The sequence below is a fragment of the Oncorhynchus nerka genome, linkage group LG5 (assembly GCF_034236695.1).
Source record: "Oncorhynchus nerka isolate Pitt River linkage group LG5, Oner_Uvic_2.0, whole genome shotgun sequence".
Lineage (NCBI taxonomy): Eukaryota > Metazoa > Chordata > Actinopteri > Salmoniformes > Salmonidae > Oncorhynchus > Oncorhynchus nerka.
The window spans coordinates 37784892-37810388 of record NC_088400.1 but is presented as its reverse complement, the minus strand read 5'-3'; positions in this window follow the sequence as shown (position 1 = coordinate 37810388).

Sequence of the window (25497 nt, the reverse complement as noted above, 5' to 3'; positions counted from 1 at the left end):
ATTTCTATTAACATGAAGATGGGGAGGGTGGATGGGGGGCATCTCTCTCTGATCTCTATTAACATGAAGATGGGGAGGGTGGATGGGGGCATCTCTCTGATCTCTGATCTCTATTAACATGAAGATGAGGAGGGTGGATGGGGGCATCTCTATCTGATCTCTATTAACATGAAGATGGGGAGGGTGGATTGGGGGAGTCTCTAATCTCTATTAACATGAAGATGGGGAGGGTGGATGGGGGGCATCTCTCTCTAATCTTTATTAACATGAAGATGAGGAGGGTGGATGGATGGGGGCATCTCTCTCTGATCTCTATTAACATGAAGATGGGGAGGGGGATGAGGGGGGCAATCTCTCTCTAATCTCTATTAACATGAAGATGGGGAGGGTGGATGGGGGCATCTCTCTATAATCTCTATTAACATGAAGATGGGGAGGGTGGATGGGGGCATCTCTCTCTGATCTCTGATCTCTATTAACATGAAGATGGGGAGGGTGGATGGGGGGCATCTCTCTGATCTCTGATCTCTATTAACATGAAGATGGGTTGGGGGATGGGGGCTCTCTCTGATTTCTATTAACATGAAGATGGGGAGGGTGGATGGGGGCATCTCTCTCTGATCTCTATTAACATGAAGATGGGGAGGGTGGATGGGGGTCATCTCTCTCTGATCTCTGATCTCTATTAACATGAAGATGGGGTGGGGGATGGGGGCATCTCTCTCTGATTTCTATTAACATGAAGATGGGGGGGATGGGGGCATCTCTCTCTGATCTCTATTAACATGAAGATGGGGAGGGTGGATGGGGGCATCTCTCTCTAATCTCTATTAACATGAAGATGGGGAGGGTGGATGGGGGGCATCTCTCTCTGATCTCTGATCTCTATTAACATGAAGATGGGGTGGGGGATGGGGGCATCTCTCTCTGATTTCTATTAACATGAAGATGGGGAGGGTGGATGGGGGCATCTCTCTCTGATCTCTATTAACATGAAGATGGGGTGGGGGATGGGGGCATCTCTCTCTGATTTCTATTAACATGAAGATGGGGAGGGTGGATGGGGGCATCTCTCTCTGATCTCTATTAACATGAAGATGGGGAGGGTGGATGGGGGCATCTCTCTCTCTGATCTCTCTATTAACATGAAGATGAGGAGGGTGGATGGGGGCATCTCTATCTGATCTCTATTAACATGAAGATGGGGAGGGTGGATTGGGGAGTCTCTAATCTCTATTAACATGAAGATGGGGAGGGTGGATGGGGGCATCTCTAATCTTTATTAACATGAAGATGAGGAGGGTGGATGGATGGGGCATCTCTCTCTGATCTCTATTAACATGAAGATGGGGAGGGGGGATGAGGGGAATCTCTCTGAATCTCTATTAACATGAAGATGGGGAGGGTGGATGGGGGCATCTCTCTATAATCTCTATTAACATGAAGATGAGGAGGGTGGATGGGGGCATCTCTCTGATCTCTATTAACATGAAGATGGGGAGGGGGATGGGGAATCTCTCTCTGAATCTCTATTAACATGAAGATGAGGAGGGTGGATGGGGGGCATCTCTCTCTGATCTCTATTAACATGAAGATGGGGAGGGGGATGGGGGCATCTCTCTCTCCCTGATCTCTATTAACATGAAGATGGGGAGGGTGGATGGGGGCATCTCTCTCTGATCTCTATTAACATGAAGATGGGGAGGGTGGATGGGGGCATCTCTCTCTGATCTCTGATCTCTATTAACATGAAGATGAGGAGGGTGGATGGGGGCATCTCTATCTGATCTCTATTAACATGAAGATGGGGAGGGTGGATTGGGGGAGTCTCTAATCTCTATTAACATGAAGATGGGGAGGGTGGATGGGGGCATCTCTCTCTGATCTCTGATCTCTATTAACATGAAGATGGGGAGGGGGATGGGGGCATCTCTATCTGATCCCTGATCTCTATTAACATGAAGATGGGGAGGGGGATGGGGGCATCTCTCTCTGATCTCTGATCTCTATTAACATGAAGATGAGGAGGGTGGATGGGGGCATCTCTATCTGATCTCTATTAACATGAAGATGGGGAGGGTGGATTGGGGGATCTCTCTAATCTCTATTAACATGAAGATGGGGAGGGTGGGATGGGGGGCATCTCTCTCTCTGATCTCTATTAACATGAAGATGGGGAGGGGGATGGGGGCATCTCTATCTGATCTCCTGATCTCTATTAACATGAAGATGGGGAGGGGGATGGGGGCATTTCTCTCTGATCTCTGATCTCTATTAACATGAATATGTGGAAGGGGGATGGGGGCATCTCTATCTGATCTCTGATCTCTATTAACATGAAGATGGGGAGGGTGGATGGGGGCATCTCTCTGATCTCTGATCTCTATTAACATGAAGATGGGGTGGGGGATGGGGGCATCTCTCTCTGATTGATCTCTATTAACATGAAGATGGGGAGGGTGGATGGGGGCATCTCTATCTGATCCTGATCTCTATTAACATGAAGATGGGGAGGGGGATGGGGGGCATCTCTCTGATCTCTGATCTCTATTAACATGAAGATGGGGAGGGGATGGGGGCATCTCTATCTGATCTCTGATCTCTATTAACATGAAGATGGGGAGGGTGGATGGGGGCATCTCTCTCTGATCTCTGATCTCTATTAACATGAAGATGGGGAGGGGGATGGGGGCATCTCTCTCTGATTTCTATTAACATGAAGATGGGGAGGGTGGATGGGGGCATCTCTCTCTGATCTCTATTAACATGAAGATGGGGAGGGTGGATGGGGGCATCTCTCTGATCTCTGATCTCTATTAACATGAAGATGGGGAGGGTGGATGGGGGCATCTCTCTCTCTGATCTCTATTAACATGAAGATGGGGAGGGGGATGGGGGCATCTCTCTCTGATTTCTATTAACATGAAGATGGGGAGGGTGGATGGGGGCATCTCTCTCTGATCTCTATTAACATGAAGATGGGGAGGGTGGATGGGGGCATCTCTCTCTGATCTCTGATCTCTATTAACATGAAGATGGGGTGGGGGGATGGGGGCATCTCTCTCTGATCTCTATTAACATGAAGATGGGGAGGGTGGATGGGGGCATCTCTCTCTGATCTCTATTAACATGAAGATGGGGAGGGTGGATGGGGGCATCTCTCTCTGATCTCTATTAACATGAAGATGGGGAGGGTGGATGGGGGCATCTCTCTCTGATCTCTGATCTCTATTAACATGAAGATGGGGAGGGGGATGGGGGCATCTCTCTCTGATTTCTATTAACATGAAGATGGGGAGGGTGGATGGGGGCATCTCTCTCTGATCTCTATTAACATGAAGATGGGGAGGGGGATGGGGGCATCTCTCTCTGATTTCTATTAACATGAAGATGGGGAGGGTGGATGGGGGCATCTCTCTCTGATCTCTATTAACATGAAGATGGGGAGGGTGGATGGGGGGCATCTCTCTCTGATCTCTGATCTCTATTAACATGAAGATGAGGAGGGTGGATGGGGGCATCTCTATCTGATCTCTATTAACATGAAGATGGGGAGGGTGGATTGGGGGAGTCTCTAATCTCTATTAACATGAAGATGGGGAGGGTGGATGGGGGGCATCTCTCTCTAATCTTTATTAACATGAAGATGAGGAGGGTGGATGGATGGGGGGCATCTCTCTCTGATCTCTATTAACATGAAGATGGGGAGGGGGATGAGGGGAATCTCTCTCTAATCTCTATTAACATGAAGATGGGGAGGGTGGATGGGGGCATCTCTCTCTAATCTCTATTAACATGAAGATGGGGAGGGTGGATGGGGGGCATCTCTCTCTGATCTCTGATCTCTATTAACATGAAGATGGGGAGGGTGGATGGGGGCATCTCTCTCTGATCTCTGATCTCTATTAACATGAAGATGGGTTGGGGGATGGGGGCATCTCTCTCTGATTTCTATTAACATGAGGATGGGGAGGGTGGATGGGGGCATCTCTCTGATCTCTATTAACATGAAGATGGGGAGGGTGGATGGGGGCATCTCTCTCTGATCTCTATTAACATGAAGATGGGGAGGGGGATGATGGGCATCTCTCTGATTATTAACATGAAGATGGGGAGGGGGATGGATGGGGCATCTCTCTCTGATCTCTATTAACATGAAGATGGGGAGGGTGGATGGGGGCATCTCTCTCTGATCTCTATTAACATGAAGATGGGGAGGGTGGATGGGGGCATCTCTCTCTGATCTCTGATCTCTATTAACATGAAGATGGGGAGGGGGATGGGGGCATCTCTCTCTGATCTCTATTAACATGAAGATGGGGAGGGTGGATGGGGGCATCTCTCTCTGATCTCTATTAACATGAAGATGGGGAGGGGGATGGGGGCATCTCTCTCTGATCTTCTATTAACATGAAGATGGGGAGGGTGGATGGGGGCATCTCTCTCTGATCTCTATTAACATGAAGATGGGGAGGGTGGATGGGGGCATCTCTCTCTGATCTCTGATCTCTATTAACATGAAGATGGGGAGGGTGGATGGGGGCATCTCTATCTGATCTCTATTAACATGAAGATGGGGAGGGTGGATTGGGGGAGTCTCTAATCTCTATTAACATGAAGATGGGGAGGGTGGATGGGGGCATCTCTCTCTGATCTTTATTAACATGAAGATGAGGAGGGTGGATGGATGGGGGCATCTCTCTCTGATCTCTATTAACATGAAGATGGGGAGGGGGATGAGGGGAATCTCTCTCTGATCTCTATTAACATGAAGATGGGGAGGGTGGATGTCTCTCTCTGATGGGGGCTCTCTCTCTAATATTAACATGAAGATGGGGAGGGTGGATGGGGGCATCTCTCTCTGATCTCTATTAACATGAAGATGGGGAGGGGGGATGGGGGGCATCTCTCTCTATCTCTATTAACATGAAGATGGGGAGGGTGGATGGGGGCATCTCTTCTGATGATCTCTATTAACATGAAGATGGGGAGGGGGGGGATGGGGGCATCTCTCTGATCTCTGATCTCTATTAACATGAAGATGGGGAGGGTGGATGGGGGCATCTCTCTCTGATCTCTATTAACATGAAGATGGGGAGGGTGGATGGGGGCATCTCTCTCTGATCTCTGATCTCTATTAACATGAAGATGGGGAGGGTGGATGGGGGCATCTCTCCCTGATCTCTATTAACATGAAGATGGGGAGGGGGATGGGGGCATCTCTCTATTTCTATTAACATGAAGATGGGGAGGGGGGATGGGGGAATCTCTCTCTCTCTGATCTCTATTAACATGAAGATGGGGAGGGTGGATGGGGGCATCTCTCTCTATCTCTATTAACATGAAGATGGGGAGGGTGGATGGGGGCATCTCTATCTGATCTCTGATCTCTATTAACATGAAGATGGGGAGGGGGATGGGGGCATCTCTCTCTCTGATCTCTATTAACATGAAGATGGGGAGGGTGGATGGGGGCAGCTCTCTATCTGATCTCTGATCTCTATTAACATGAAGATGGGGAGGGGGATGGGGGCATCTCTATCTGATCTCTGATCTCTATTAACATGAAGATGGGGAGGGTGGATGGGGGCATCTCTCTCTGATCTCTATTAACATGAAGATGGGGAGGGTGGATGGGGGCATCTCCATGATCTCTGATCTCTATTAACATGAAGATGGGGAGGGGGATGGGGGCATCTCTCTGATCTCTGATCTCTATTAACATGAAGATGGGGAGGGTGGATGGGGGCATCTCTCTCTGATCTCTGATCTCTATTAACATGAAGATGGGGAGGGGGATGGGGGCATCTCTCTCTGATCTCTATTAACATGAAGATGGGGAGGGTGGATCATCTCTCTCTGATCTCTATTAACATGAAGATGGGGAGGGTGGATGGGGGCATCTCTCTCTGATCTCTGATCTCTATTAACATGAAGATGGGGTGGGGGATGGGGGCATCTCTCTCTGATCTCTATTAACATGAAGATGGGGAGGGTGGATGGGGGCATCTCTCTCTGATCTCTATTAACATGAAGATGGGGAGGGTGGATGGGGGCATCTCTCTCTCTGATCTCTATTAACATGAAGATGAGGAGGGTGGATGGATGGGGGCATCTCTCTCTGATCTCTATTAACATGAAGATGGGAGGGGGATGAGGGGAATCTCTCTCTAATCTCTATTAACATGAAGATGGGAGGGTGGATGGGGGCATCTCTATCTGATCTCTATTAACATGAAGATGGGGAGGGTGGATTGGGGGAGTCTCTAATCTCTATTAACATGAAGATGGGGAGGGTGGATGGGGGCATCTCTCTCTAATCTTTATTAACATGAAGATGAGGAGGGTGGATGGATGGGGCATCTCTCTCTGATCTCTATTAACATGAAGATGGGGAGGGGGGATGAGGGGAATCTCTCTCTGAATCTCTATTAACATGAAGATGGGGAGGGTGGATGGGGCATCTCTCTCTAATCTCTCTTAACATGAAGATGAGGAGGGTGGATGGGGGCATCTCTCTCTGATCTCTATTAACATGAAGATGGGGAGGGGGATGGGGGCATCTCTATCTGATCTAATCTCTATTAACATGAAGATGGGAGGGTGGATGGGGGCATCTCTCTCTGATCTCTATTAACATGAAGATGGGGAGGGTGGATGGGGGGCATCTCTCTCTGAATCTCTATCTCTATTAACATGAAGATGGGGAGGGTGGATGGGGGCATCTCTCTCTAATCTCTATTAACATGAAGATGAGGAGGGGATGGATGGGGGGCATCTCGCTCTGATCTCTATTAACATGAAGATGGGGAGGGGATGAGGGGAATCTCTCTCTAATCTCTATTAACATGAAGATGGGGAGGGTGGATGGGGGGCATCTCTCTTTGATCTCTATTAACATGAAGATGGGGAGGGTGGATGGGGGCATCTCTCTCTGATCTCTATTAACATGAAGATGGGAGGGTGGATGGGGGCATCTCGCTCTGATCTCTATTAACATGAAGATGGGGAGGGGATGAGGGAATCTCTGATCTCTATTAACATGAAGATGGGGAGGGTGGATGGGGGCATCTCTCTTTAATCTCTATTAACATGAAGATGAGGAGGGTGGATGGGGGCATCTCTCTCTGATCTCTATTAACATGAAGATGGGGTGGGGTGGGGGATTGGGGGCTTCTCTATCTGATCTCTGATCTCTATTAACATGAAGATGGGAGGGGGATGAGGGGCATCTCTCTCTGATTTCTATTAACATGAGGATGGGGAGGGGGATGGGGGCATATCTCTCTGATCTCTGATCTCTATTAACATGAAGATGGGGAGGGGGATGGGGGCATCTCTCTCTGATCTCTATTAACATGAAGATGGGAGGGTGGATGGGGGCATCTCCCTCTGATCTCTGATCTCTATTAACATGAAGATGGGAAGGGGATGGGGGCATCTCTATCTGATCTCTGATCTCTATTAACATGATGATGGGGAGGGTGGATGGGGGCAGCTCTATCTGATCCCTGATCTCTATTAACATGAAGATGGGGTGGGGGGGATTGGGGGCTTCTCTATCTGATCTCTCATCTCTATTAACATGAAGATGGGGAGGGGGATGGGGGCATCTCTCTCTGATCTCTATTAACATGAAGATGGGGAGGGGGATGGGGGCATCTCTATCTGATCCCTGATCTCTATTAACATGAAGATGGGGAGGGTGGATGGGGGCATCTCTCTCTGATCTCTATTAACATGAAGATGGGGAGGGTGGATGGGGGCATCTCTCTCTGATCTCTGATCTCTATTAACATGAAGATGGGGAGGGGGATGGGGGCATCTCTATCTGATCCCTGATCTCTATTAACATGAAGATGGGGAGGGTGGATGGGGGCATCTCTCTGATCTCTGATCTCTATTAACATGAAGATGTGGAAGGGGATGGGGGCATCTATCTCTATTAACATGAAGATGGGGAGGGGGATGGGGGCATCTCTCTCTGATCTCTATTAACATGAAGATGGGGAGGGTGGATGGGGGCATCTCTCTGATCTCTGATCTCTATTAACATGAAGATGGGGAGGGGGATGGGGGCATCTCTCTGATCTCTGATCTCTATTAACATGAAGATGGGGAGGGTGGATGGGGGCATCTCTCTCTAATCTCTATTAACATGAAGATGGGGAGGGGGATGGGGGCATCTCTCTCTAATCTCTATTAACATGAAGATGAGGAGGGTGGATGGGGGGCATCTCTCTCTGATCTCTATTAACATGAAGATGGGGAGGGTGGATGGGGGGCATCTCTCTCTCTAATCCCTATTAACATGAAGAGGAGGAGGGTGGATGGGGGGCATCTCGCTCTGATCTCTATTAACATGAAGATGGGGAGGGGATGAGGGGAATCTCTCTCTAATCTCTATTAACATGAAGATGGGGAGGGTGGATGGGGGGCATCTCTCTTTAATCTCTATTAACATGAAGATGAGGAGGGTGGATGGGGGGCATCTCTCTCTGATCTCTATTAACATGAAGATGAGGAGGGTGGATGGGGGGCATCTCGCTCTGATCTCTATTAACATGAAGATGGGGAGGGGATGAGGGGAATCTCTCTCTAATCTCTATTAACATGAAGAAGGGGAGGGTGGATGGGGGGCATCTCTCTTTAATCTCTATTAACATGAAGATGAGGAGGGTGGATGGTGGCATCTCTCTCTGATCTCTATTAACATGAAGATGGGGTGGGGGGATTGGGGGCTTCTCTATCTGATCTCTGATCTCTATTAACATGAAGATGGGAGGGGGATGGGGGCATCTCTCTCTGATTTCTATTAACATGAGGATGGGGAGGGGGATGGGGGGGGATCTCTCTCTGATCTCTGATCTCTATTAACATGAAGATGGGGAGGGTGGATGGGGGCATCTCTCTCTATTAACATGAAGATGGGAGGGTGGATGGGGGGCATCTCCCTCTGATCTCTGATCTCTATTAACATGAAGATGTGGAAGGGGGATGGGGGCATCTCTATCTGATCTCTGATCTCTATTAACATGATGATGGGGAGGGTGGATGGGGGCAGCTCTATCTGATCCCTGATCTCTATTAACATGAAGATGGGGTGGGGGGATTGGGGGCTTCTCTATCTGATCTCTCATCTCTATTAACATGAAGATAGGGAGGGGGGATGAGGGGCATCTCTCTCTGATCTCTATTAACATGAAGATGGGGAGGGGGGATGGGGGGCATCTCTATCTGATCCCTGATCTCTATTAACATGAAGATGGGGAGGGTGGATGGGTGGCATCTCTCTCTGATCTCTATTAACATGAAGATGGGGAGGGTGGATGAGGGGCATCTCTCTCTGATCTCTGATCTCTATTAACATGAAGATGGGGATGGGGGGATGGGGGGCATCTCTATCTGATCCCTGATCTCTATTAACATGAAGATGGGGAGGGTGGATGGGGGGCATCTCCCTCTGATCTCTGATCTCTATTAACATGAAGATGTGGAAGGGGGATGGGGGCATCTCTATCTGATCTCTGATCTCTATTAACATGAAGATGGGGTGGGGGGATGGGTGGCATCTCTCTCTGATCTCTATTAACATGAAGATGGGGAGGGTGGATGAGGGGCATCTCTCTCTGATCTCTGATCTCTATTAACATGAGGATGGGGAGGGGGGATGGGGGCATCTCTATCTGATCTCTGATCTCTATTAACATGAAGATGGGGAGGGTAGATGGGGGCATCTCTCTCTCTGATCTCTATTAACATGAAGATGGGAGGGTGGATGGGGGCATCTCCTCTGATCTCTGATCTCTATTAACATGAAGATGGGGAGGGGGATGGGGGCATCTCTATCTGATCTCTGATCTCTATTAACATGAAGATGGGGTGGGGTGATGGGGGCATCTCTCTCTGATCTCTATTAACATGAAGATGGGGAGGGGGATGAGGGGCATCTCTCTCTGATCTCTATTAACATGAAGATGGGGAGGGGGATGGGGGCATCTCTCTCTGATCTCTGATCTCTATTAACATGAAGATGGGGAGGGTAGATGGGGGCATCTCTCTCCGATCTCTATTAACATGAAGATGGGGAGGGTGGATGGGGGCATCTCTCTGATCTCTGATCTCTATTAACATGAAGATGGGGAAGGGGATGGGGGCATCTCTCTCTGATCTCTATTAACATGAAGATGGGGAGGGTGGATGGGGGGCATCTCTCTGATCTCTGATCTCTATTAACATGAGGATGGGGAGGGGGGATGGGGGCATCTCTCTCTGATCTCTGATCTCTATTAACATGAAGATGGGGAGGGTAGATGGGGGGCATCTCTCTCTGATCTCTATTAACATGAAGATGGGAGGGTGGATGGGGGGCATCTCCCTCTGATCTCTGATCTCTATTAACATGAAGATGTGGAAGGGGATGGGGGCATCTCTATCTGATCTCTGATCTCTATTAACATGATGATGGGGAGGGTGGATGGGGGCAGCTCTATCTGATCCCTGATCTCTATTAACATGAAGATGGGAGGGTGGATGGGGGCAGCTCTATCTGATCCCTGATCTCTATTAACATGAAGATGGGGAGGGTGGATGGGGGCATCTCTCTCTGATCTCTATTAACATGAAGATGGGGAGGGGGATGGGGGCATCTCTCTCTGATTTCTATTAACATGAGGATGGGGAGGGGGATGGGGGCATCTCTCTGATCTCTGATCTCTATTAACATGAAGATGGGGAGGGTAGATGGGGGCATCTCTCTCTGATCTCTATTAACATGAAGATGAGGAGGGTGGATGGGGGCATCTCCCTCTGATCTCTGATCTCTATTAACATGAAGATGGGAAGGGGATGGGGGCATCTCTATCTGATCTCTGATCTCTATTAACATGATGATGGGGAGGGTGGATGGGGGCAGCTCTATCTGATCCCTGATCTCTATTAACATGAAGATGGGGAGGGTGGATGGGGGCAGCTCTATCTGATCCCTGATCTCTATTAACATGAAGATGGAGAGGGTGGATGGGGGCAGCTCTATCTGATCCCTGATCTCTATTAACATGAAGATGGGGAGGGTGGATGGGGGCATCTCTCTCTGATCTCTATTAACATGAAGATGGGGAGGGGGATGGGGGCATCTCTCTCTGATTTCTATTAACATGAGGATGGGGAGGGGGATGGGGGCATCTCTCTCTGATCTCTGATCTCTATTAACATGAAGATGGGGAGGGTAGATGGGGGCATCTCTCTGATCTCTATTAACATGAAGATGAGGAGGGTGGATGGGGGGCATCTCCCTCTGATCTCTGATCTCTATTAACATGAAGATGTGGAAGGGGGATGGGGGCATCTCTATCTGATCTCTGATCTCTATTAACATGATGATGGGGAGGGTGGATGGGGGGCAGCTCTATCTGATCCCTGATCTCTATTAACATGAAGATGGGGAGGGTGGATGGGGGCAGCTCTATCTGATCCCTGATCTCTATTAACATGAAGATGGGGAGGGTGGATGGGGGCATCTCACTCTGATCTCTGATCTCTATTAACATGAATATGGGAAGGGGGATGGGGGCATCTCTATCTGATCTCTGATCTCTATTAACATGAAGATGGGGAGGGTGGATGGGGGAATCTCTCTCTGATCTCTATTAACATGATGATGGGGAGGGTGGATGGGGGCAGCTCTATCTGATCCCTGATCTCTATTAACATGAAGATGGAGAGGGTGGATGGGGGCAGCTCTATCTGATCCCTGATCTCTATTAACATGAAGATGGGGAGGGTGGATGGGGGCATCTCTCTCTGATCTCTATTAACATGAAGATGGGGAGGGGGATGGGGGCATCTCTCTCTGATTTCTATTAACATGAGGATGGGGAGGGGGGATGGGGGCATCTCTCTCTGATCTCTGATCTCTATTAACATGAAGATGGGGAGGGTAGATGGGGGGCATCTCTCTCTGATCTCTATTAACATGAAGATGAGGAGGGTGGATGGGGGGCATCTCCCTCTGATCTCTGATCTCTATTAACATGAAGATGTGGAAGGGGGATGGGGGCATCTCTATCTGATCTCTGATCTCTATTAACATGATGATGGGGAGGGTGGATGGGGGGCAGCTCTATCTGATCCCTGATCTCTATTAACATGAAGATGGGGAGGGTGGATGGGGGGCAGCTCTATCTGATCCCTGATCTCTATTAACATGAAGATGGGGAGGGTGGATGGGGGGCATCTCACTCTGATCTCTGATCTCTATTAACATGAATATGTGGAAGGGGGATGGGGGCATCTCTATCTGATCTCTGATCTCTATTAACATGAAGATGGGGAGGGTGGATGGGGGCATCTCTCTCTGATCTCTGATCTCTATTAACATGAAGATGGGGAGGGGGATGGGGGCATCTCTCTCTGATTTCTATTAACATGAGGATGGGGAGGGGGATGGGGGCATCTCTATCTGATCCCTGATCTCTATTAACATGAAGATGGGGAGGGTGGATGGGGGCATCTCTCTGATCTCTGATCTCTATTAACATGAAGATGGGGAGGGGGATGGGGGCATCTCTCTCTGATTTCTATTAACATGAGGATGGGGAGGGGGGGAGGGGGCATCTCTATCTGATCCCTGATCTCTATTAACATGAAGACGGGGAGGGGGGGGAATCTCTTCCTCTCTCTGATTTCTATTGACATAAAGAGTGAAAATGGGGTGGTGGGCAGGGGGGAGAGGGGTCTCTCACTTGTAATAGACGTGGAGTCGTTGAGCGAGAGGCACGGAACAGGATTCTCACAGATGCATAATGCATGGACTGGGTCTCTTTACTTCTCTCACTGCAGCTCCCCGAGAATAAATATCATATTTTATTTTTACCTTCCCTCTCTCTCCCCATCCATCCCCTCCCTCCCTCACTCTCTCCATCCCTCCCTCCCTCTCTCTTCTAGCTTTTCTTTACACCTTTCTGCCGTTTAAAAGAGATCTCTTTTACAAAGCTGGGATGTGACAGTGTGCTCAGCTAGCGTTTAGACTCTGAACAGGCAGAGGTTGAGAGTACCATGTTAGACATGCTTTCTTTTAATACACAAACCACAGACGACAGGCACAGGCAACAGGCAGGCAACAGACACAGTGGCATCTACTCTGTCACAGACTACAGGCAACACATTCTCGAAAAACGAGCCTAGGCAACACAGTGACTAGGCAACACAGTGACAAGGCAACACTAGGCAACACTAGGCAACACAGTGACTAGGCAACACTAGGCAACACTGAGGCAACACAGTGACTAGGCAACACAGTGACTAGGGTCTGGTTTCAATGACAGACTCTTTTGAAATAGAGTAACTAAGTAACTGCCTAAGTTGACTATCCCAACAAATCACGAGGCAGACATGCCAAAACGTTGCGATTCAAAACCAAAGTTTGCAGGCAAAACATTTGCAGCGGTTTTAGTGAAGGAAGTTGATGCAAAATAGCCACTTGAGAAATGTACTCATAGAAGAACAAATCTGTGATCTCCATCTTGCTAGTAACTAGTAGTGACGTAGGCAGTGATGTTGTTCCTCTATGCCAAAAGAGTCCTTCATTGAAACCAGACCCTAGTCACTGTGTTGCCTAGTCACTGTGTTGCCTAGTCACTGTGTTGCAGTCGGGTTCTGATACACAGACTGAGAAAATATATATCTGCTGTGTGTGTGTGTGTGTGTGTGTGTGTGTGTGTGTGTGTGTGTGTGTGTGTGTGTGTGTGTGTGTGTGTGTGTGTGTGTGTGTGTGTGTGTGTGTGTGTGTGTGTGTGTGTGTGTGTGTGTGTGTGTGTGTGTGTGTGTGTGTGTGTGTGTGGCAGGTGGCAGGTGGCAGGTGGTTAAAAAAGGAATTGACATAGTTCAATTCAATGGGGCTGGAGAGGAGAGGTGGATCTGGGTGAAGAACAGAACAAAAGTATTCACTTGATCCAAGCTGCAGCGCCTGAGTCCTCTAAATGATATGCTCAGCCCTCTCTAACCTCACCCTCTCCACTATCCACACCCCCCCACCCCCACTCCTCATCTGCCTTACAGACCAATCAGATGGCATTGCCCTGTTTGGGGGGGTTAATGAATCACCATTGTCGAAGTGACTCACGGATGCCATGAAGTTCACAGCGGAGACAGAGTATTGCCAGAGCGTGTCATCTTCAGGCGCCCGTGATGTCAGTCAGTGAGATGTGAAAGCCATTAGTCCAGAGCACTGTGGTACGAGGCCCACCCACCTCCTCCCGGAGTCACAACTGCTCTGCTGCTGCTGCTCGGCCAAGCAGAAACATCACAGAGTTACACTGTTGATGTTATTAGATTACCACTTCCAGACAGCCAATGGAGCGTGCATAAGGAGGCTATCTATTCATCTGTTTGTTTGTTTATTATATTCCGCTGATAAATGTTTGGTCAAAGCTCTTTTTCCATATGCAAATGAGGCTGATTTGTGTGTGTGTGTGTGTGTGTGTGTGTGTGTGTGACTGCCTCCGTGTGTGTGTGCGTGAGTGTGTATGTGTCTCATTAGGTGTGCTCGTGTGTGTCATTCATAGTGGAGGCCTTCTCACTTTCAAGCCCAGTAAAGGTGAGATGTTATTCATGTGACAACATTGCCACCTACAGGGGAAATACAGTTGATTTTCATTCAAGGACATCTGATTGTGAAGAGAAAGCCTCTATACATCAGGGCTGGGTTCTTTCTCTGTTGTAAGGATTCTGTGAGAACACACTCACGGTCCTACACACAAACACACACTCACATACACACACATACACGTATACATACACAAACACATGAGGGAGGAGGAAGGGACTCTGGGAAAGTGCTGTCACAGTTCAGTCCAATCTCTCTCACCCTGCTTCTCTCATTGACCCCCTCCCCTGTCTCTCTCTCTGTCTCCATCCTAAGTGGTGGTGGGTGTGAATGGTGTGAGTAATGGAATAGGATGAGTGCAGGGAAGAGAGCAGCTCTCACTGGAGAAGGGAGCAGAGGGAGGGATGAGGGCTCAGAGAAACAGGACCGACGTACTCTTAATGGATGTTATACAATTGTACATAATGCAGGTGTGTGTGTGTGTGTGTGCGTGCGTGCGCACGTGCGTGCGCACGTGTGTGTGTGTGTGTGTCCCTCTGTCTGAGGTGTGTATTTTGTTTCTGTTTCTGTTTGTGTTTTTTGCCTGGCTATGTAATTACAAACCCCATCATTACTCTGTGCACCGATGCAATCGCCTGTCCCTGATTGATGATGTCGTAGCGAGCGCTGCTTCCAGCTCCACTGCGAGTGTGTGTGTGTCAAGCAGGGTGGAAAGCTGTGTGTGTGTGTGTGTGTTGCCAAGTCTCACGTTCCCTTTACTGTTCTTAAATGTTTAGTCACACACAGACATACACATAGTTACACAAACGTAATACACGCTTGCTCACAGATTATAGAACAGACTCTGTGTTGATGCTCAGAGTATGAAGTGCCCTAAGCCCTGGTCTGAGATCAGATGTATCTAACTTAATCCTGTCCTTAATTATAATATGCTACCAAACACTACTGTACCTGAATCAGTGCTTACAGCCATGTTTATCTCTGTGCGATTAGGACTCATCCTCTAATCCCTCCGTGAGTTCCAAACTCTACTCTTCTCATTGAGTCATGAACAAAATCAATAAACAAATGAATAAGGAGACAATTTAGCTAAATAACTCCTGCAGAAGCTAACTCTTCATGATTGATTTATTGGCTCAGACACGGCTTGTCCCATTCATACAAACAAAGATCATCGGAGCGAGAATGAAAACACCTCCCCAATTTCTCACCCTATTCACAACACCTCTGATTGCTAAGCCTATAACACAACAAGCAGCAACACAGTGAGCACTCCAGTGCCTGCATAGGTAACACCCTGTGGCATTGATTGACAGAGGAGTGAGAGTCGTCGGTTCAGTATAATGAGCAGGAGCCAGCTAAGTGATCATCTTCACTCTAGTAGACCCATTAGACCTGTCCCATTCAGGGGAAAAAAATATATTTTTTAGATTAATGTTTTAGTATACATGTGAAATGTAAAAAAAAATCTGTCAAATAATGTATTTAAAAAATATATATATTTAATAGATTTTAAAGGGTGGCTGCACTTCCTCTTTTTGAAGATTGCTCATTAAGAAATGTTAGCCACCATGACTGAAGCCAGAGAGGAAGGAGAAGAGAGAGGCCCAACTCAGCAGAAAATGTGTCTCCCTCCAGCAGGTGGAATTTTTTCATTGTTTCACCCACCAAGCAAGTTTTTGTGTGGTCAACAAAAAAATGTATGACTTATTTGCTACTTGAGGTTTATTTGATCGAATATACGTTTTGTAATGCTTATGTTGTTACAAATGTAGTGATATAAGTATGACACGTGACATCCCGGCAACTTTGGGGGAAAAAAACACATTATATCGCAGTTGTCTCGAGAAGGCTATGCATATTCAAGGCATGAGGCTAATAGCCTAGCACCTCTCTCCATTGAATACGGGCGGTTGACATCAACAATGCTCATCGAATATTCAAAAAAGGATTACAATAATGAGATGTATCCACAAATCCAAAGAAAGTTTAGGCGGGAGCTAGAGAGCCCACCGTGCCGCCTTGTGGACAACAACTCCCATTGTTAGGGCGGAGAGACATGTATCTTGTCAGTGTATTCATAATCTTTACTGAAGCCAAACAATAGTTGTTTTGGGGGTGTGGTTTGATGTGGGTGTGTTATGTTTGCATATCATTCCCTGGCAGGTACTGTAGTTTGTCCCTCCTGAGTCACCATAGCAACAACATAGCCAATTTCTCAAAATAGCCATGTCTTTAAAATAGTCTGAATTAATCTAAGATAAATCCAGAAATTTACAATTTATTTAGACATTTTTGCAGAGGAGGTCGTAAACCTTCGTATGGCTGCAATCCCGTTAACTGGATCGATATGACAACAGCCAGTGAAAGTGCAGGGTGTCAAATTCAAACAACAGAAATGTCATAATTAAAATTCCTCAAGCATACAAGTATTTCACACCATTTTAAAGATACACTTCTTGTTAATCCCACCACAGTGTCTGATTCCAAAAAGGCGTTACAGTGAAAGCATCACAAACGATTATGTTAGGTCACCACAAAATCACAGAAAAACACAGCCATTTTTCCAGCCAAAGACAGGAATCACAAAAAGCAGAAATAGAGATAACATTAATCACTGACCTTTGATGATCTTCATCAGATGACACTCATAGGACTTCATGTTACACAATACATATATGTTTTGTTCGATAAAGTTCATATTTATATCCAAAAACCTCAGTATACATTGTGCCATGTTCAGAAATGTCTCCAAAATATCTGTAGAAATTGCAGAGAGCCACATCAAATAACAGAAATACTCATCATAAACTTTGATGAAAGACACGTTTTACATAGAATTAAAGTTAAACTTGTTCTTAATGCAACCGCTGTGTCAGATTTCAAAAAAGCTTTACGGCAAAAGCACATTATTCAATAATCTGAGAACAGCGTTCAGCCACAAAAGGAATACAGTTACCCTCCAAATTGTGGCGTCAACAAAAGTCAAAAATTGCATTATAAATCTTCAATTACCTTTGCTGATCTTCATCGGAATGCACTCTCAGGACTCCCACTTCCACAAGAAATGTTTGTTTTGTTCGGTAATGTCCATCATTTATGTCCAAATAGCTACTTTTGTTAGCGTGTTTGGTAAACAAGTCCAAAGTCACGAAGCGCGTTCACTAAAAGCAGACGAAATGTCAAAAAGTTCCGTAACAGTCAGTAGAAACATGTCAAACGATGTATTGAATCAATCTTTAGGATGTTTTTAACATAAATCTTCAATAATGTTCCAACCGGAGAATTCCATCTTCAGAAGTGCGATGGAAAAGAGCTCCCTCTCATGTGAACACGCATGGTCAGAGCATGGTCAGCTCATGGCAGACCTTACTTATTCCTCTCTCTTCTAGCCCCACTTCACAGTAGAAGCATCAGACAAGGTTCTAACGACTGTTGACATCTAGTGGAAGCCATAGGTAGTGCAAACTGACCCATATCCCACTTTGTATTCGATAGGCGATGAGTTGAAAACCTACAAACCTCAGATTTCTCACTTCCTGGTTGGATTTTTGTCTCAGGTTTTTGCCTGCCATAGGAGTTCTGTTATACTCACAGACATCATTCAAACAGTTTTAGAGTGTTTTCTATCCAATACTAATAATAATATTAATATATTAGCAACTGGGACTGAGGAGCAGGTAGTTTACTCTGGGCACCTCTGGGCACATTTTCATCCAAGCTACTCAATACTGTCCCTGCAGCTATAAGAGGTTTTAAGGGCCTTCCCCACCAAGGACGATAACTAAAACGATAAAAATGGGGGTTCGAATTCAAGTGAACAGGAGCATGCGTACACAATACAATGATAACTACAACGATAATGAGAACTACCATCTAGATCCGCTGCCTCTCAGCTACAGCTATTCCTCTTAGCTCTTGGAGTCCCAGGAAAAGCTAGACTTATTACACTTTAATTTGAGAATTTTGTAATACTACTATTAACCTATCGAGGAGAGATTCCAGCTTGCTGAATGTAAAATAGGGCAGTTTGAAAGGTGAGAGAGAGAGAGAGCACGATGGTGTGATCAAAATACACCATATGAGTAACCTGCTAATGTACCTTTCTGGACCTTGTAAACTTTAGAGAACAGACCCATATCTGATCCAAATGGTTGCAAAATCAGGCCTTGGCTGTGTGCAGTTGTTTCGGCATGAATCATTCAAATTAGCCTATGTCACTGCAATTTACAGCCCCAATAATTATGTGCTCACTTGATGACTAATAATACATTCCTCGTTGAATTGTGTTGTTGCTAGAATCAATTTATTGTCTAAATGCATAGCCAAATCAATACTGGAGGTCTGTGTGTCCGGGACTGCAGAGCTTAGCCTGGAGGAACACACAGATCTGCTATTTCATAATCTGCTGACCTTTTTTTCATGCTCTTTGGCAGATAAATATTTGTAGCCCTACTTTATCTAATGAATGACCTAATATCTAGCTAATATTTATTTAGCTTCTTGCTTCGGTTACACATCTCTAGCCTCTGTTTTTCAGCTGTTGGCGTGCGCAATAGCCTACAGGCCTAATGAACTGTTGGGGGAAAGTTAAGGAGAGAGAGTGTGTTGGTGTGATCACTTTGGCCAGCGATGGTAACATTGCTGCAATGATGCATTGCTAATGGTTGCACAGGACAGACAGAAAGACGAGCACAGCGAAAAAGACGATCCAAATGAATTGACCGCCATTAGAAAATGGAAATCACTCGCAAACCCCTTGAGCAACAAGGCAATCAATGGCATGATATAAAAGATATGCAGGCTGAACAGCATTTGTTGTTGAATTGGCTACATTTGAATAAGAGTTTCTATATTCTTTTTGAAAACACTGAAGTGGGCTATTATTTGCAGCTGTCACTATCACCATGAACACACCCTGAAGCACTGAACGGTCTGTGTTACCACCTTATTAACAGGCCTACAGGGTGCAGTAGGATGCGTTGATCAGTTGATTGACAGCAGGTGTAGGCCTACTGCAGAACGATGTGGAAGCTCTTGTGGATGTGGATGCTCGCCAACATTTATAGTTAAGTATAACATTATAGTTATTGCCCTTGGTATGGATGGCTCTTCAGTCGCGCAATTTTACATCTAGCTAAGGTGTTTAGTGCAGTATTTCTCAAGTTTTAAAAAATGGGTATGAAAAACTAGTCAGGGCACTCCATACATTCTGTCGGGTCGGGAAAAGTCTGGCTGTGCGCCTAGGACAGATTTCTGAGAACAATAACACATCTACAAATACATCATCTACAAGCTGTCACACTATGGACATAAAGCACAAGCTACACACTGTTTATCAGTGCCCAAAATCACTTGCTAGCTAACTAAGTTCCAACTATGTGTTTGACAATGAAGCTAGCAAGTAGTAGCTAGAGGCACATTGAGCAGCCAGGCCTCAATCAGCTTATCAATTCACTTGAAGGGAATCATATTACAAAACAGGTCATGGGGGACACAAGATGCTCGTGAATGGATTTTGGAATATTGACAAGTTGCAGTTGGGATACAAGTGAGCTCTGTGAGAGAAAAAGCACGTAGTTACCTGATTTGCTTGATATTAATAGTTAATACTTAACAAATAGGAAGATATTTCTGTCCTGTTAGAGTCTCTGTTTCATGGTCTCCACTCTAGTTCCCCGCAGCTAATCTGGGCATATGGTCACTAGAGATGGCTTGAGCTGACAAATGAGTTAAAGACTGCATTTCATAGACAAGATGTGGTGGGTGTAACCGAGATAGAGATAGCCAGGAGGAGTTTAGAACAATTTCTCATTGTCTCTCTTACTTAGTTAAAATATTCCACCACAGTATTTGGTGACCCAGATGGGACACCAATCTCCATCTGCTGACTGCTCCTGAGGAGCTGGGTTTAACCGTGCACGGGGCCCGCCTAAGATCTGAAGGAGGGTGTCAGGCAGGTAGTTACGGCGTTCTAAACAGAGACAGATAAATAGGGTGAGACTGACATTTCCTTGAAACTATTTTTTTTTTAGAAAATCGGGTTCCGAGGGAACTTGACATCCAGAATCTGTGTGAACTGGATTAAAATCCATTAGCGTTAGCATCCAGAATCTGTTTGAACTGGATGAATCCAGAATCTGTGTGAACTAGTCTAAGACTTTAAAGCAAAAACCCTGTGTGGGTTAAAAACCCTGTGTGGGTTAGAGACCTATGTGAACTCAAAAGCACTATAGAAAAATTTGAGAATGCATTATAATGAATAGCATAAAATGGTAAGGAGTACCTGTGAAGTTATTGCCGTTTTAAGGATATGAGATCCTGTACTATGGGTTAGTATTGTAAAATGTAAATGTATGAGTTGTGTTATCTCAGGACCTAATCCCAAAATAGAAATTAGAAAATATTCCTGCAGGTTTAAAAAAATATTGTAGATAACAACTAATTGATTAAGTATGTTTTGGGAACAGTACTGTGTGAATGTGAATGAGAGTTGTGTGAGTGTGGAAATAAGGGTTAATCTGAAGTTTGGATAGATATAGAAATGTGTGAAATAATATGATTTTAAATTTGGATAGAAAATCCATCATAGAATATCACGGGGCGGTATTGAGATAGAAAATCCATCATAGAATATCACGGGGCGGTATTGAGAGCATAATGTTATTTTACAACAATTGCGGCAAGTCTATTATTTCTGGAAGTCTAAGGAATTGTTGAGGATACGTGTGGAGTATTATTCCCATAGGGCAGCATCTGGGAAACTAACGTTTTTGGCTTCCGCTGGGAGTGTATGCATCAAGAGTTGTTGGAAACGCACATGGAGTGGTTAATTGATGTGAGTACCTAAAATTTCCTACGTTATATATATATATTAATTCTGTAAAGATATGAAGTAAAAGAATGTATGAGAAATAACCATGTGTGTAACGGTTTTCTTCTTCCTCTGACGAGGAGTATGAAATATCGGACCAATGCGCAGCGTGGGAAGTGTCCATAATATATTTAATCAACTGAACACAGAATACAAAAAGAACAAGATAAATAAAGGAAAAACCAAAAGAGTTCTGTATGGAAAACACAGACACAGAAAACAATGACCCACGACCCATAGTGGGAAAACAGGCTGCCTAAGTATGGTTCTCAATCAGGGACAACGATCGACAATTGCCTCTGATTGGGAACCATACCAGGCCAAACACAGAAATACAAAACATAGAAATACAAAACATAGAATGCCCACCCCAACTCATGCCCTGACCAAACTAAAACAGAGAGATAAACAAGGAACTAAGGTCAGGACGTGACAATGTGTGTATATTCGATTACTAGAGATTTAATAAAGTAATACAGGGAATATAATGAGATGCAACTTAAACAACCCATACGTAGATGTACGTAGGTTCAAGAGTGGTGTCTTTATGGATCATTTGTTAGATCGAAGGTGAAAGCATTAAATTACTGTCTACAGGATCTGGGAGATAGTCTCAGAAAAAGATTGGCATATATTAAAACCCTGAGGAGAGAGGAGTGGGAATAAATTCATAGAAGAGGTAGACTATAGCAAAGCCATAAAGACACTAATAGAAGCGCTTGAACATTCTACCAGTTCGGCTCAAATATCAGAATAAAATCTAATCATGGATCAAATTCAGCCCTGCTGACAGGAAAATTCCAATCTTAGAGAATTCAGGGATGTAATTGTGACTTGGCACAATGACATAAAATAATCATCATTAGCTCAATACACCAGCGTATTAATGTTAGCATTCTATCAGCGTAATCGTACTATTTGTGATGTAATTTGAGTATGTAGTATTCTTATTGGTCTGACAAAATATTTGGTTTAACTAACAGTTAACACATTTGTTGGTTGCGTTCACATTGTGAACTGCATATCATTGCATCGAACTTGATAATACATTAACTACATGCTATCCAACTACCCAACGTTTATTGACTTGATTATTCACGTCATTCTTAGCTTAGCTACATGATGTTGTCATTGTGCGTTCTCAATGGACATTGTTAAATGGGGTACTCTGTGGATTTGCTCTGACTATTGCTCGGATTTCAGAGTACTGGTCTGGATGTACCAGAGCGCAGAGTAACTGATGAATTTATGAATGTTCCATGCCTGGTTAAATATGGCCGTAAACGTTAGGGGGGAAAAAAAGTCATTTGAATTATTGCCAACACAGATGTATTATCTTGCCAACACCGATGTATTATCTTGCCAACACAGATGTATTATCTTGCCAACACAGATGTATTATCTTGCCAACACAGATGTATTATCTTGCCAACACAGATGTATTATCTTGTTTGTGTCTGGAAGTATCGCTAGCTAATTAGCTAGCCAACTTTAGCCAGTTAGCTTGGGGGCTTCTTGACTGCCTTGTGGGAAGAAAAGTATTATGCATTATGAATCCGAGAGCTTGGATCAACCCTGTTCCTTAGTGGATTTTGGGGTTGAATAATCCTTGTGAGAATCAAGGACAGTGGATAATAGGTAACATATTAAAATTGGCAGTATATATGGACAAGAGCACACATTTTGTTTAAAAATTGTCAACCTTTGTATCATGCCGCATTCAAACAATTGCCAAAGGGTGTAGATTTGGGGGTTCTGTGTTAATACTATATGTAGTGGATTTGTTATTGCCATGAATTGATGAAGAAACTCATATACCAAACATCGCCACATTAGTATACTGTGTGGTAGAGCAGGGTCACAAGGCACCATATGGGAAAGTACAACCAGCAAAACAAGAGATACCATATTAAAAAGTGGCCTTCCTGTGAACAGCGGGTATGTTGTTTTTACTATAATTAAAGAAAAATTGTTCACCTGGTAAAGTAACGTTAGCGGAAAGACAGAGGTAGAGTATGGTTGAGATTGTAGAACGATTTCTGAGTTTAAGGGAAGGTAACCAAGGAGAGTAAGTCAATTGGAAAGTAAGATTTCGAATTTGAATTGTTTGGATTGATTACAGTTTTTCTCAGTCGCTTTGGTGCATTTTTCACATCATCCCTAACATGTGCAAAATAATAAGTGCATTTCTCAGAACAATTTGTACAAATTGCAATATACAATAGATATGTTTCTAAAGCTAGTCAGTCACTAAAAATCCTTAGTACATGTCTCAAAAGTAAATATTCATGCCAATGATCATGTCAGTGTCATCAGAATGATAAGTCATTGAGTCATTGTTCACGAACAAGGACATCAAAATGTTTAGGCATGTTGTCAATGTAACTGTGATATCTCAAAGTGCTGTACAGAAACCCAGCCTAAAACCCCAAACAGCAAGCAATGCAGGTGTAGAAGCACGGTGGCTAGGAAAAACTCCCTAGAAAGGCAAAAACCTAGGAAGAAACCTAGAGGGGAACCAGGCTATGTGGGGTGGCCAGTCCTCTTCTGGCTGTGCTGGGTAGAGAGGAACCAGGCTATGAGGGGTGGCCAGTCCTCTTCTGGCTGTGCTGGGTAGAGAGGAACCAGGCTATGAGGGGTGGCCAGTCCTCTTCTGGCTGTGCTGGGTGGAGAGGAACCAGGCTATGAGGGGTGGCCAGGCTATGGCCAGTCCTCTTCTGGCTGTGCCAGGTGGAGCCTATGTCCTCTTCTGCCTCTTCCTCTGTTTTGCCACCATGCATCCTTGCTCCTCTTCCTCCTCCTCCTCTTGGCTGTTGACCCTGTTCATTTCCTGGTCCATCCATTATTGGAAAATTGCAACTCTGTGTTTTTGGTCTGTCTATATATTGCCAATTGATTCTTCATGAGATGCACCTTTGAGAAATGTAGACAACTGGTTGATTGTTGGTTGAACTAACACTTTACATTCCTTCATGAGTGAGGGTGAATTTCACCTGCACGATTCATCAATTCACGTTTTTGTACAAAAGGTCTAATAGAAATGTGTAAAACTATGCTTGACAGTTTATGACAAATAGTTCAACAATTTTGCATGTAATGGCTTATGCAAGGAACTAATGCCTAGATGTTTTGAGGGGTAAGACTATTCAACAGAGAACCATCTACTACATTTTGATCAACATGACATGAGCAATTGATAATGTGGAAAAAAGCTGACACGTGTACATTATCAATTGCAATTTGCTCAAAAGGAATAAGAAATTGCTTTAATGATGTGCACAAGTGACGAGATGATTTGGAATTTGTACAAGTAGTTTCAAGAATTGCACTTTTGATCTAAGAAATGCACCGAAGCGACTGAGAAAAACTGTAACAATTGGCTGATGTATTTTCTACATTTCGCCGCATTAGAGGTTAATCTTAGTTTAGTGTGAAGCAGAGGTTGGTATAAGAAAATATAGAGTAATGTTGTTAGGGTAGACCACATGTAAACATGTCTACCCTAACAATGTAAACATTGCCTTCTAGTAAGGAGATAATAAGCATGGTTTCTTTTATTTTCTAAACCTTACAATGAGGAAGACATTGATAAGGAGGGTTTACGTACATTTAATGTACGTTGACAGTATGTGAATGGTAATATGTTATTAGTGTGTTTTTTGATAGCACTCTAATGATGTGGTATTTTAGTAATACAAGGTAAAGGTTAAATCATGAGTAGAGTGGTAATGGAGTGGTAATAGAGTGGTAATACTGCACCCACTGCATTTGGGGTGGGGGTGGGGATGCTGCGATGCTAGCCTTATCATCTTTTTCAAAATAGCAGCAACAAACCCTCTAGAAAGCAGCAGGACTGGAAAATGGTACATACAGTAGCGATGTATGGCCTCGGTTAGATCAATAAGGGTTCATAGAGATTAGAGTCTTTTTGTTAAGGGAGACATAGGAGACCACGTCTCAAACAACTTTTAAATAGATGCCTGGGATCAAATATCACTGGTTCCTTATGCTAAGGAAA